The sequence below is a fragment of the Acanthochromis polyacanthus genome, chromosome 14 (assembly GCF_021347895.1).
Source record: "Acanthochromis polyacanthus isolate Apoly-LR-REF ecotype Palm Island chromosome 14, KAUST_Apoly_ChrSc, whole genome shotgun sequence".
NCBI classification, from domain to species: Eukaryota; Metazoa; Chordata; class Actinopteri; family Pomacentridae; genus Acanthochromis; species Acanthochromis polyacanthus.
The window spans coordinates 11,885,633-11,899,456 of NC_067126.1; the positions used below are offsets into that span (position 1 = coordinate 11,885,633).

The 13,824-nt window shown below is 38.0% G+C and overlaps 1 protein-coding gene and 2 long non-coding RNA genes across 19 annotated transcripts in view; 2 read left to right on the forward strand and 1 right to left on the reverse strand.

Moving 5' to 3' along the window:
* The window catches only part of LOC110964083 (interleukin-1 receptor type 1-like), a 107,117-nt gene that overhangs the window by 46,426 nt on the left and 46,867 nt on the right, over positions 1-13,824 (reverse strand). The gene's annotated exons all lie outside the window — the stretch shown is intronic.
* Positions 1-13,824, forward strand: part of LOC127537133 (uncharacterized) — a 58,522-nt gene that overhangs the window by 40,045 nt on the left and 4,653 nt on the right. The gene's annotated exons all lie outside the window — the stretch shown is intronic.
* Positions 4,227-7,955, forward strand: LOC127537138 (uncharacterized). Its single transcript, XR_007946633.1, has 5 exons — positions 4,227-4,798; positions 4,887-4,981; positions 5,089-5,136; positions 5,216-6,311; positions 6,821-7,955. It is a non-coding gene; the product is annotated as an uncharacterized LOC127537138 (long non-coding RNA).

Genomic DNA, 13,824 nt, shown 5'->3' on the forward strand with positions numbered 1-13,824 from the left:
AAAGGACACGTCACCAAACGTCAGATGACGCTCTGAGGAAGACAGCAGAAGCTTTCGAAACATAACTAATACATTATTAATGTAAGAACACAATGGAGCAGATCTGACTAGTTTGAATTCCAGTGTTGTTTTGATCCATCCATTAACCCTGTGACTCCTTAACATCATCTGACTTTATCATCTCCACTTACCACTATGTAGAGTTGGTTCTGGTTAAATTCTAGACTAGCCAAGTTGTTGTTTAACTTGTTAGCTTTATAGTTCTAGTTCCCTGTATTCCCTTTTTTCTGCCTATATCCTGCCTTATGAGGTTCAGTGTATTCTCAGTATTTTTCTGTATAGACGCTGGTTGTCGTAACTCCGCCTGCCATCTGGAGTGTCCTACGCTCTGAGTAAGTTCTAGCGCTTCTTCTGTTTTCTATATTTAGTATTTCCTGTTGTAGTCTTTTGACTGCAGTTGTAGTCCTGTTACATTGTAAATCAATTTTGTATTAATTTGCCTACACCTTGTGTCCAGCTCTAACCCTGCACGTGAGTCTCAGTCAGCCGATTTGTAAATATGTCATTGTGGAGCATTTTCTGAAATATGTGGCAACTACTAAACACTGTGTAACAACAAGACATAGCGATTGGTCATAATAAGCTGTTTGCACAACTGTGAATGTAATTAAATTCTGTGACACATCATCCTGTTCTTTTATCTACAGTCGTTTAAGTTCTCTCTAAATATTTATGTAACAGTAGAGGATGGAAAAAAACATTAAATTGCTTTATAAATCAGCTTTACTGCGTACATTAACTGGCACCGTTGCCCCTTTGAAAAAGAAGGTAATAAATTATAAAATAGCCCCATGATATAATGAATAACTGCACATCTTACAGCAGACTACAAGAAGACTGGAAGTTGGACAACCTGACCATGGTCTCTGACAGAAAGTCGTGAGAAAGACAGCTCACAGGGCATCACTGTATCTCTACATGAGGGCTTTAATTATTCTTCATCTACTTTCTGAAAAGTTTGGTCAATAAAAAAAGACAAAAGCTAATATTTTCAGCTGAACTAAGGACTGAAAATATTAGTTTGTGCTTTTATGTCGGTCATTTTATGTTCAAAGCTGTTAATTTTCTGGCTCATTTTGGTAAATTTTCTGGCTCATTGGTCATTTAGTGAATACTTTTGGTGATTTTCTGGCTCATATTGGTGATTTAGTGATCATTTTATAGATGATATTAAATTCAACTTTAGAGTACAAATATTTTGAAAGTAAAATGCATTTTTTAAACAGTCCATTGTGATGGCAGTGAGTAGAACTCCTAGCAACTGTTGCCACATTCCATATTCTGAACAAAAACCTTAGATATCTTGAGAAAGTCAGTTTAGCACACAAACCTTGGAGATATTCAAGAAGTAAGTGAAGATTTCAAGTGTGAAACTTTGGCGAACACTATGAGCAAAGACTACAACAGAAAAATGAAGCCTCCTCAGCCACTGGGGGAAAATCCAGGTAAGACACACGTCCAGGCAATGAGCTGAACTCGGCTCCAAATATCAAACTACAGACTGACTTGTCAGATTTAAGACTTTCACAGCACTGTCATGTTAACATTTGGTCAGTTTGTTGTTAATTTTGCTTTTATTCATGGTGGTTTTAGTTCAATTTTGGACATTTTGTTCTTAATTTGAATCTTTTTGTGTTACTTTTTTGTTTACAAAAAGATAGTTTTTGTTCAATTTGGATTATTTTATGTCTCATTTTGCATGCATTCATGATTTTTCTGTTCCAATTTTGCTGTTTTGGTCATTTTCTACCTTTTGTATCGTGTTGTTTGTTCCACTTTGGTCATTTTATGTCTCATTTTGTTCATTTTGTGTCCTGTGTTGATCAATTTATGCTTCTTTGAGGCCATTTGTGTCTCATTTCAGTCATTTTGTGTCTCCTTGTAGTAATTTTCAGGTTCATATTGTTCATCTTGTGTCTTCTTTTTTGTCATGTTGCATCTCTTTATGGATGGTTTTGTTTAATCTTGACAATTTTGTGTCTGATATTTTCCACTTCTGTCTCATTCTGTGTTCTTTATTGTTGCTTTGCTCTGTTGTCCTTTATGTTGGTAAATTTAAATTTCTTTGTGGTCACTTGGTGTTCCAGTTTGTTCATTTTCAAGCTCATTTTGGCATTGAAGGGTTTTTTGGGGTTATATTTAGGTTGTTTTCTGTCTCAAATTGGTGATTTTGTGTCTCATCTTGGTCATTTTCTGTCTCTTTGGTTGTTTTGTATCTCATTTTAGTCACTTTCAGTCTCAATTTAGTAACTTTATGTCTCATATTAGTTATTTTCTGTCTCATTTTGTGTCACATTTTGGTAATTTTCTGTCTGATATGGGCCACTTCTGTCTCATTGTGCATTTGGTTATTGTTGTTTTGTTCTATTCGGCAGTTTGTGCTTTTATGTCGGTCATTTTGTGTTCCAATCTGGTAATTTTTGGCTCATTTTGGTAAATTTTCTGGCTCATTGGTCATTTAGTGAATAATTTTGGTGATTTTCTGGCTGATATTGGTGATTTAGTGTCTCATTTTGATCATTTTATAGATGATATTAAATTCAACTTTAGAGTACAAATATTTTGAAAGTAAAATGCATTTTTTAATGTGATGGCACTGAGTAGAACTCCTAGCAACTGTTGCCACATTCCATATTTTGAACAAGAACTTTTAAAGAAAGTTTAACACACAAACCGTGGAGATACTCAAGAGACAGGTGAAGATTTTAAGAGTGAAACTTTGGAGAACATCATGAGCAAAGACTCAGAAAGGAAAATGAAGCCTCCTCAGGGTAAGACAAGTCCAGGCAAATAACTCAGCTCCAGATATCACATCACAGACTGACTTCTTAGATTTAAGACTTTCACATAACTCTCACACCAACTTTTGGTCAGTTTGTTGTTAATTTCAGTCATTTTGCAGTTATTTATGATGGTTTTAGTTCAATTTAGTTCATTTTGTGTCTTAATTTAGGTTATTTTGGATCTTTTTTTATGTGGTTTTGGTTCCATTTTGCTCATTTAAAGGTTGTTTTTACTTTTACTATTATTTTGTCTTATTTTGAATGCATGTATGACTTTTCTGTTCCATTTTTTGCCATTTTGTCTCAGTTTTGTAATTTAATGTAATTTTCTCATTTCAATCGTCTTGTAAGCCATTATGGGCTTTTCGTCTGATTTTCATTATTTTCTGTTTTTTTTTTTTTCATATTTCTATAGATTTGTCAAATTGTTTACATTTTGTAGCATTTTTTTTAAAAAATTTGGGGCTAAATTTAGGCCATTTTGTGGCACCATTTTGCATCCCTTTGTGTATTTTTTGCTCCAATTTGGTAAATTTTTAAGCACATTTTGGGCACACTATGTCTCTTTTGGACATTTGGTAAATTTAATGGATTTTCTTCCATTTTGGCTATTTTGCATCTCTGTAAGCTTTTTGGGGGCATTTTATTTCTCATGTTGGTTCTTTTTTGTGTCTTAAAAATTGTTCAATTTTGAAGATTTCCTTGCTCATTTTGATCTTTAAATGTGTCATGATGATTTTGAGTTATTTATGCCTTATTTGATGACTATGGGTCCCATTCTGGTTATTTTGGCCACACTGATTTTTTTTTAGACATTTTATGTCCATTTTGGTCATTATCTACCTTTTGTAGGATGTTTTTTTTTTTTTTTTTGTTCCGTTCTGGTCACTTTGTGTCCCATTTGAACTGTTTACTTACATTGCTGGATCATTCCGTAGACTGTTTGGGTCTTTTTCTCACCACTTGTTATTGTGTACAGAGCAGCACAACTGAATGTAGTTTTCATGTTTTCAGCTCTGACAGTGTGACATTTAATCATTTTATGCATCATTATAATCATTTTGTGGCTAATTTTGCTCATACTGTGTCTTATTTGGATTATTTTGGAAGTCTTTAAGGTTGTTATTGACTCGTTTTGTGTCTCACTTCAGTAATTTTCCGTCTATTATGTTGTTTAGTTTTTGTTTGGATGGTTTTGTTTCATTTATTGGCTTCCTGACTCGTTCTACATCGGTTTATCTCATATTGTTGCTCATTTTGAGCAATTTATGCCTCATTACACAAATTTTCTCTCTCTTTCAAAAGTCTTTTGTCCCATTTTAGTCATCCTGCTGCTCTTGATTTACTTTTTTGTCCTACTTTGGTAATTTTGTTGTTTATTTTGATCATTTTGTGTCTGTTTGGTCGATTTCTGTCTTTTCATGTTGTTTTTGGTTCCATTTTGATAATTTTGCATCTGTTTAAGTTTTTCCTGTTCCATTTTACTCACTTGAATCATTTTATGCCTCTTTATTGTTTGTTTGTTTTATGTTTCATGTAAATACAGTCACCAAACAAGAATGAAAGGGAGCAGAAAGAAGACAAGTCTTATTATGTCTGCCCCTTTTTCTCCAGAAATCAATTACAAAAAGTGAACTTAAAAACAACAACAACAAAGAAAAAAAACATAAAAATATATATGTGATTATTTATGTGATTGTTATTGTCTCTTTTGGGTGATTTTGTGCGTCATATGGTTGGTTTTGTGTTTTCACACTTGTTGTCTCACTCAGTCATCAAACCCTGCTCTTGTCCTTTAACTTTGTCCTGCACAGAGACCAGTAGCGACCCTCTAGAGGGCTGCAGTCAGCGAGGAGACAAGAGGAAAGCCTCTGATGCTGCTGAAGCTCCGTCCAAAAAGAGGAGGCTTGAACCGGTGCAGGACAGAACTAAGCTGTCAGAAGAGGAGCAGAGAGGTTAGCAGAAAGAGATGTGCTGGAAAAATGAGGAAGTGTCATTTATGTCCCTCACAGTTGTAGTAAAACTAAATCTGTGTCTGTTCAGAACAATTCCATGGAAAATACGAGCAGCAACATAAACTCGGAGTTGGAGGTTGTGGGTCCGTGTTCGCTGGGCGCCGCAAATCGGATGATTTGCCGGTAAGATGAAGAAACATTTGTTATGTGATTGATGACAGCTTTTTCCTGTATGAGGCTGAAGCGTCTCGATTCATAAAATCCTAACCAAAGCTGTTTGTGTGTCGCAGGTGGCGATAAAACACATCCCAAAAGACAACGTGCCGTGCAAACACGTGGTGAGTGTTCAGCCCTGAAGGTGTCACGTTCTCCTGTGGAGCTTCAGTCCTTCATCCTACTTTGTGTTTCCTGTTTCAGGACCACAACAGGGAGAAGCTCTCCATCGAAGTAGCTGCTATGCTGAAGATTCAGGCTGCTACAGCTGGATTGATGGGGACGTCAGCACCGATATCCCTGCTGGACTGGTACGACACGGGCCAAGAGCTGATCCTGGTTCTAGAGAGACCAGTTCCCTCAGAAGACCTCTTCGATTATGTGGTGGGCAATGGAGGCTTGCTGGAGGAGGAGGCAAAGGTAGGCTGCTGGGAAGATCCTGGTTCTGAGGTTAAATCCATAGTGGGCAGCATCATCGATCAACAACTGATTACAGAAAACATTATTTATTAGGTTATGTAGTTAACAAAGGTAGGACGTTGTCAGTGCAACATTCAGAAAACATTTTAAGGTTATTATTCCCTAATAGTGTCTGCAGAGAAGATTTTTCTGTGTTTAGAGAGAACATTCATGGAGATGAAAAAACAAAAAACATTACAAGAACTTTGCAGAACACTATCAAAGATTTTAGAATAAAAACCTTCTGTCTGGCTTTAAAAACAGTCTGAGCATCATTCAGCTCAGTCTGAAGATGTGAATGCCTTCCGACATCCATTAACCACCACAGTAGTCTTTGTCATGGTGCCCGTTGCTCGCTATACTCCCACAATGCTCTCTGCTTGCAAACACTGAACTGCCTGTTTAACAGGAAGAGACTCCACCTACCTTCTTCTGCCACATTGGTCAACAACATTTTAATGTTTTTTTAATAAAAAAAATAATCTATTAAACGTTACTATTACCATTCCTTGGTCTCCATTAATGAAGCAAAATTTTGGTGCTGCTTAGAAGTTACAAAAATTTGAAGGAAAACATCTTAATTTGGGTCCATCTTGTCTTGACTTGAAGAGTCTTTGCACTTCCTGTTTTATTTATCAGTCTTTTCTCTGTCTGTCCCAGATCATTGTGAAACAGCTTGTGGATGCTGCCATTGACTTGGAGGACAAAGGCATCTTTCACCGGGACATTAAATGCGAAAACATTCTGATTGAGACTGGATCAGAAGTCCCGCGTGTTCGACTCATCGACTTCGGGCTGAGCTGTTCTGCAAAGAAGCGATCGTGCTATCGCAAATTTTATGGTGAGACGAGAAGACGTGTTACTAGACTTTTTGAAAATCCTCATTTAACTTCAACAATTTTATGATTTATTGGGAAACACCACCTGAAGCTGCAAAGATTTATTTCCCTTCTGTGATCTTTCCATTCTTTTTGCATGCAATCTTATTTTCTACCTCAAGTAATTTTGTAAGTAAGTTTGTCAGTCTCTTCTACTTTCGCCTCTGCCGTCTGTAATCTTTATCCGATTTTACAATATCACAGTCAGTTTTGTGCATCTTTTATCAGCTGTCTACATATCTAATGTCTCACTGATTATAGCGATGTTGATTAATGTGCTTTGACCCTGAAAGTTAAAACATGTTTCAAAGCAGCAAAAACATCAGTGACTCTCCTGGTAACATCTTTTTGGACTGCTCTGTATATCTACATACATACACATACAATGAACATGAACTTTTCTTCTAACTGGAACACAGGAAAGAACCAGAAGAAAAGGTAACAAAAACCACATGTCCCTATTGTTCTGCAGGCACTCACGATCACACCCCTCCAGAGTGGTACTGCCGCCGTACCTACCGGGCCGGGCCCACCACGGTGTATCAAGTGGGGATTGTGCTTTTTGTGATGACCCACAGAGTTAACTTTGAGACCACCATGTACTTCGGAGAAAGGGTGCAGATCAGCGACAAAGTGTCCAAAGATGAGAAAAACAAACCTGTGAGCAGACGTTCAGCTACTCTTTGACGGGATGCAGCCGTCGCCTTCATCTTTCTTGTTTCTCTGCAGACTGCCGGGATTTCTTAGAGAAGTGCTTCACGCTGGTCCCTGAACATTGGCCCAAACTGAGGGAGCTCCTTCATCATCCATGGCTGAGATAAAAACACCACACTCACACTGCACCTCATCACAAACACGATACACCTTAACTATCGTCCCATGTCGTTCACGCCAAATGCATTTTGTCATCTTGTCAAAAGTGACAGAATTTACTGAATTGAAAAAAATTAAAATACAATAGGGTCATTCCATGCCAAATCACCCAGAATTAGAAAAAATCCCCAGGTCATCATCTCAGAAGATTCTGAAAAAAATTACACTTGTAGGCATATCAGAGAAACTGAGAAATCCCAAATTTTAGCTACAAACCTCTAATACTTTGGAAGTTACAGCAAAAATTGTCTCCCCAAGTTACAGACTTGGGGAGACAAGAGAGTTTCAGTCGGACCTTCATGTATTCATCGATGCAAAAAGAACAAGTTGTACCGTCGTCTTCCCAAGTCTGCATGAAGTCTTGTAGACTTTGGGAGGTGACGAAGTCTACGAATTCTTAAGTACTTGTCGATGATGAAGGTAAATGTCGTACCATCATCTTCCTAAGTCAGTGCATATTCAGCAGACTTTGGAAGATGATGAAATTTTTGTTTCTCAGACTCGCTTGCAGGAAGGTTTATGTTGTAATGCAGTCATCCATGTCTGTGTGGACTCTTGGATATTTATTAAGTATTGAAAAGTGTATCTCATGTAACCTTACAGACTCGACAATGCGGAAAGTATAAATCGCGCCGTCATTGAAATTTACATCACTCAAGTCTGCATATACTCTGGTAGACTTTGAAAGTTACCAGAACATTCCAAACCGAACATACATGTCAATTTTTAACATATACACACGTGGACAAAATTGTTGGTACCCCTCAGTTAAAGAAGGAAAAACCCACAATTCTCACTGAAATCACTTGAAACTCACAAAAGTAACAATAAATAAAAATTTATTGAAAATTAAATAATCAAAATCAGCCATCACTTTTGAATTGTTGATTAACATAATTATTTAAAAAAACAAACTAATGAAATAGGGCTGGACAAAAATGATGGTACCCATAACTTAATATTTTGTTGCACAACCTTTTGAGGCAATCACTGCAATTAAACGATTTCTGTATTTGTCAATGAGCGTTCTGCAGCTGTCAACAGGTATTTTGGCCCACTCCTCATGAGCAAACAGCTCCAGTTGTCTCAGGTTTGATGGGTGTCTTCTCCAAATGGCATGTTTCAGCTCCTTCCACATATGTTCAATGGGATTCAGATCTGGGCTCATAGAAGGCCACTTTAGAATAGTCCAACGCTTTTCTCTCAGCCATTCTTGGGTGTTTTTGGCTGTGTGTTTTGGATCGTTGTCCTGTTGGAAGACCCATGACCTGCGACTGAGACCAAGCTTTCTGACACTAGGCAGCACATTTCTCTCCAGAATGCCTTGATAGTCTTCAGATTTCATCGTACTTTGCACACTTTCAAGACACCCTGTGCCAGATGCAGCAAAGCAGCCCCAAAACATTACTGAGCCTCCTCCATGTTTCACCGTAGGGACAGTGTTCTTTTCTTCGTATGCTTGGTTTTTGAGTCTATGAACATAGAGTTGATGTGCCTTACCAAAAAGCTCCAGTTTGGTCTCATCTGTCCAAAGGACATTCTCCCAGAAGCTTTGTGGCTTGTCAACATGCATTTTTGCAAATTCCAGTCTCGCTTTTTCATGAGTTTTTTTCAGCAGTGGTGTCCTCCTTGGTCGTCTCCCATGAAGTCCACTTTGGCTCAAACAACGACGAATGGTGCGATCTGACACTGATGTACCTTGGCCTTGGAGTTCACCTTTAATTTCTTTGGAGGTTGCTCTGGGCTCTTTGGATACAATTCCAACGATCCGTCTCTTCAATTTGTCATCAATTTTCCTCTTGCGGCCACGTCCAGGGAGGTTGGCTACTGTCCCGTGGGTCTTGAACTTCTGAATAATATGAGCCACTGTTGTCACAGGAACTTCAAGCTGTTTAGAGATGGTCTTATAGCCTTTACCTATAAGATGTTTGTCTATAATTTTGTTTCAGATGTCCTGGGACAATTCTCTCCTTCGCTTTCTGTTGTCCATGTTCAGTGTGGTACACACCTTTTCACCAAACAGCAGGGTGACTACTTGTCTCCCTTTAAATAGGCAGACTGACTGATTATGAGTTTGGAAACACCTGTGATGTCAATTAAATGACACACCTGAGTTAATCATGTCACTCTGGTCAAATAGTTTTCAATCTTTTATAGAGGTACCATCATTTTTGTCCAGGCCTGTTTCATTAGTTTGTTTTTTTAAATAATTATGTTAATCAACAATTCAAAAGTAATGGCTGTTTTTGATTATTTAATTTTCAATAAATTTTTATTTATTGTTACTTTTGTGAGTTTCAAGTGATTTCAGTGAGAATTGTGGGTTTTTCCTTCTTTAACTGAGGGGTACCAACAATTTCGTCCACGTGTGTATACATCATATCTGCCAAAGTCTGCACAAGCTCTTGTGGACGTTGGAAAATGACCAAAGTTACATTTCAAGGACTCGTTTGTACTTTTAGACGCTGAAAGTCTAGAAGTCGTACTGCCATCTCCTTTCGTCTTTAACCATCATTTTCCAAAATGTATGTCTTATGTAGTCACTAATACAGGACACACACAGGACTTCACATCCTCTCAGATGTAGAAGATATAAAACCAGTGTTACACTTTGCTCATCCACATGGATCCTCCACAGACATACAGCAGTAGAATCAACATTTAATGCTGCTCTAATGCTGTTTTCTTTTCGACCAGAAGAACTCAAGTTGTTTTTTCTTCCTTCTCTCCTGCAGCCTCCAGCCAGCCGTCCGTGGAAAGGGGATCTCTCTTTGAATTGCCTTTCCCGAGGTTTCTTCCCATGAGGAAGTTTTTCCTCGTCTTCATAGAGAGCTTGGGCTGGATCCAGACCTCCTCAGAAATAAAACTTCATCATAATAAATGCAATCATTTATAGATTGTTTACTGGTCACATTTTCAGGTACATCCTGGTTAATGAGTTATTTACACCAAGCAGCAAATGTAAACACAAGTTTCAGCTTCAATTTGAATCACGATTGGATCTAAAGATGCAGAGAAACTAAAATGTTATCAAGACTTGTAAAAGACATCACCTACACATTTTAGAGGATGACATACATTTTAACATTTATTACAGAGCTGCTTTACAGATTAATAATTCAAAATAGAGCCAACAAACAGCAGGTGATCTAAAGTAAATACAAATGAAAACCAGCCTTGGCTTTACCAGCTGCAAAATTAATTTCTACACGTTAATGCTTACAAAAGTATAATCCAGTTCTATAAAATACACTCTTATGAGTTCATTAGTTTAAAAGATTAAAAGTCCAGCCTCCGGATGTAGCTCAACCTTTTAAGCTGCATTTATTTACGTTTCTGCTGTTTAATAATGTTGCACCAACTTCATGTTGTGAGTTTTTTAATATCTGATTTTAGTTGATTTAAAACTAAATTCAAGTTGAAGTAACTTCATGAACCTGGTTTTATAACTGAATTTTGCTTTGAGTTCAGGATTTCAGGTAAATCATGACACAGTTTTTTTTGTTTTGTTGCCATGTCTCTTTTCATCCAATGGGTGTCCTGAGTGACGCTAGTCAGGCAGGCCAGATGCTAATTACTTTTTATCATGTCTGCCATGCCCTAGATATGAAATCTCATTCCCCCCTTCAACCCCACAAACAGGGTCCATTTTCAGCAATTTATGGCACAGGCAAACCTGGAGTTCACAGCTTGTGAATTGCCAATAACTGCTGGGAACTTGACAGCAGGGGCGGATCCAGATTAATTTTAGTGGTGGGGGGCCCCCGGGGGGTACAACATATTTTTGGGGCACCACTGAAAGGTTGTAAGAAAAAATGAAAGCTGCAACCGACCTCTCGTTTTTACAAAGTATTTTTCATGGGGAGTTGTTTTTGGCTCTTTAACCCAATAGCAAAGCTGGATATGACCTTTTCATTTTGGTCTATTAACATTCAAATTATGATGGACTTGTTTCCTTGTTTATGTGAATTAAAACATCAATAGCTGCAGCATCTTCCTGTTATGTAAAACTAGTAAGCTCAACAACAGTATCCTGAGGGCAATTAAGTGACAAATATTGTGCAAGAACAGCACTATATACAACCCTGTCAATTTCCACTTCTTAGAATGTTTACTGACAATTATCACACCTAAAATAAGAAATAACATTCTGTACTTATAGCAACTAGTTCTCAGCTGTAAACCAGAAACATCATAGGGTTCTATATACTAATCAGTCTAAATCAAAATATCCAGCAACTTCGCACAGCCATTGAAGATAAAACAAAACTGCACCTTTCAGAGTGGCCTTTTATTGTGGGCAGTGTAAGGTACACCTGTGCACTAATCATGGTGTCTAATCAGCATCTTGATATGGCACATCTGTGAGGTGGGATGGATTATCTCAGCAAAGGAGAAGTGCTCACTATCACAGATTTAGACAGATTTGTGAACAATATTTGAGAGAAATGGTGATATTGTGTATGTGGAAAAAGTTTTAGATCTTTGAGTTCATCTCATAAAAAATGGGAGCAAAAACAAAAGTGTTGCGTTTATATTTTTGTTGAGTGTATTAATGTGTCACAAGTCATCAATGTCTTTCTTGTTTGCAGTTGTGATGGGCAGGGTGAGGGACAAGAACAGGCAAAAGTCTCCATGGACTACTCGTGAAAAGGTTATAGTTTTGGGTAATCTAATTCAAAAGGCTAAACTTTTGGATTCTTTATTCATTCCATGTAAAAGTTTTTTTCTTTTCATGTTGATAATTATGGCTCATAGCACATGAAATTAAAAAAAAACTGTCCTAATTTCTTTTTAGAATATTTCCTAGGATCAGTCAAAAATGATTTATAATAAAAAAATGACCAACATCTTAAAAGTATATTTATTTATTTGCAACACACATAGCGAGTTGTTGTTACAGTCTGTGTCACGTTATGGTATTTGCTGACAAAATAAAACTAAGAGTGACATTACATGACGGTTGCTGAAGACAGACATTTTGAGAAGCTAAGCAAAGATCTGAAAAAGCTGAAAGGGTGGCCTTCGTTCACCTCCTATCACTATTGTCAAAATCAGGAACATCGTGTCTCACAGTGATACTAAAAAACTAGTTCAGTTTGGAAGAGAGAAGATGAGGCCCTTAACCCAAGAACACCATACCTACGTAGCACCAAGTATGATGGACGTCGTGTGATGTGTTTGGGCTGTTTTGGTGCCAGTGGAACTGATGCTTTACACAAAGTTAATTGAATAACGAAGAAAGAGGTTTACCTCCACTTTCTTGAGGAAAACGTAAAATCACCAGCCAGATGACTGGGTTCTGAATTTAGTCAGGTGTTCCACCAAGACACTGACCCCGAACACACATCATACATGGTAAAGAAATGGCTAAATCAGCCCATAATTTGGAGTTTAGACTGGTTTCCTCAAAGTCCTGACTTAAACCCCATCAAGAACTTGTGGACTGTGATGAAGAACAAGTTTAACTGTACCAATTATGTCAAGAGGAGTGGTCATGGATACAACCTAAGACTTGCCAGAAACTTGTAGAAAGTCACCAAAAGTGCCTAGTCAAGGTATTTTACCAAATTATATAATTCTATTGGCATTTCTGAACATATATACCTTTGACCCAGGAGATTTTGTCATATTTCTAGAAGATGTTATGAATGAAAAAAAATGCATGATTGCTTTTTGTGACAAAAACGCAAAATTCAGTTATGGGAGTCATTGGAAACTCAAGACTGCCATGATATACATGTTTGCTGGTTGTTGTTTTTTTAACCCTTGTGCTCGGAGGGGGCGTAATCGACCCCAGGTTCCAAGGAGACCAAACGTGGACACCTTCAGAACGTGTTTTTTTTTTTTAACCCTTGTGCTCAGTCCCGCCTCAGTTGGGGGGGCGTAATCGACCCCAGCTTCCGAGGAGACCAGATGTGGACACCTTCAGAACGTGTTTTTTTTTTTAATTAAAGTAATATTAATGTAAAAATAAATATCATGTCTCTCGTGCACTTACTGGAGAGAGAGAGAGAGAGAGAGAGAGAGAGAGAGAGCGAGAGAGAGAGAGTGTGTGTGTGTGTGTGGGTGAGTGGTTGGGTGGTTGGGGTTGGGGGATTGTTCAGGGAGGGAATATAATCAACCTCAAAGCGGCCAGAGAGTCTGCCATGAAACCAAAGGGGGAGGAAAAACACGAACAACAAACAACAAGGAGGACTACAACAACAACAACAACAACAAAACAAAACAAAAAAAAGAAGACCTTCACTATACTGTTATGCGAACTTACATACTGTTTGAATTTTACCGCTAGTTATATATGGAGTATGTTTAATGTCAGAGCCGTACATCATAAGAGTAAACTATGAGTCAGTTTTCAATGTTAGCTTCTTTGTCTGTGTCACATATCCTGTCATACATGTATCCAAATGTGTGTTGTGTTTTCCTTGCTTTCCCACCCCTCCCTCTTCTCCCATCCCTCCTCCTTGCCCTCCTCTGTCCCTCTCAACCCGCCCGGCCAGCAGGCAGATGGGTCCCCCCTATATAGAGCCGGGTTCTGCTCGAGGTTTCTTCCCTGTTAAAAGGGTGTTTTTCCTTGCCACTGTCGCCTTTGGGCTTGCT